The sequence below is a fragment of the Bison bison genome, unplaced genomic scaffold, assembly GCF_000754665.1.
Source record: "Bison bison bison isolate TAMUID 2011002044 unplaced genomic scaffold, Bison_UMD1.0 scf7180017864174, whole genome shotgun sequence".
NCBI classification, from domain to species: domain Eukaryota; kingdom Metazoa; phylum Chordata; class Mammalia; order Artiodactyla; family Bovidae; genus Bison; species Bison bison.
The window spans coordinates 2,091,684-2,092,926 of record NW_011494746.1 but is presented as its reverse complement, the minus strand read 5'-3'; positions in this window follow the sequence as shown (position 1 = coordinate 2,092,926).

The window sequence follows — 1,243 nt, the reverse complement described above, 5'->3', positions numbered from 1 at the left end:
GTGGTGGATAAGTTTTTTTAAAAGTTTGCGCAGAGGGGGAGGTAGCTCGCCAGGGCGTCTGGCCACAGTGTCCTGTAAGTCCTCTCCTCTCTCCTCTGCTGATTTTTTCTTCCTTCTTCTCTTTAAATCTTTCTCAAGTTTTCTTTCCCTCACTCTATCTTCCTTCCTCTTCTCTTCTCTTTTACTTTCTATCATTTCCTTCTTGTTTCCCTCTTTAATTCTCCCTTCTTCCTTCTTACTACCTTCTCTTTCTTTCGTTTCTTTTCCTTTACCCTCTTTCTCTCTAACTTTTTCTTTCCTCCTCCCTCTCTTTCTCTCTGTATCTCTTTTTCTAACTTCCTTTTTCCTTTTTCTATCTTGCTGCATTCCCTGATTCCTTCCTCCTCCGTTCCTCTCTCCTTTTCACTCTTTAGTTCTTTTCTATCTTTAGATCTTTCTCTATTTTCTTTCCTTTTTTCTTTTTCACTTTTTTCTTTTTTCTTTTTATTTTTCTCTCTTTTTTTGCTTGGGTGAGGCCCCCCCAGAGGGGGTTTTCTGCAAGGAGCAGGCTCTGTATATTGTGTATTTTTTAAAAGCTCCTTTGTTTAAAAGAAAACTTTTTTATCTTTTTCAACCTTAGGCAATGCTCTGGGAGGCTTTGGAGGTAAACTGGGGAATTTTTAGGCCCTGGGAGGTGCAAGCAGAGGTGGAGTAGTCGCCTTAAATCAGAAATTGTTGGATAAATTTTTAAAGGTTTGTGTAGAGGGAGAGGGGGCTCGCCAGGGCGCCCGGCCGCAGCGTCCTGTAAGCCCTCTCACTCCTCGGGAGGTAGAGCACAGTGTCCCTCCTCTTCCTCGTCAATGGCAGAAAATATGATCTGTGCAGAAGGTGGAGACCCACTACCATCCACCGCTATAGCCTCTCCCATAGGTCACCCCACAGCCTCATGACGAGGATCCAGAACATTTTTAATCATATTTATAGGATAAGTGTTTAGTTGTTTTTTTCACCTTCACCCAAGTATCTAAATTAACAGTAGCTTTAACAGTTTCAAGATTACTTGTATAAAGAGTTGCCATTCTTAGTTTCAGTGTTATCCATGTCAGAAAGTTAAATATAATAGAAGATAAAGCTTTTAGCTTTCAAAAGATCAGGCTTTTCTTTGGCCTTTTAACTTCAGAAACCATTTTTTCTAACTCTAACTCTTTAACACTTTCAACACTTCCCACTCCTCTCGCCCTGTCTATCCTACAGGGGGGTCCGC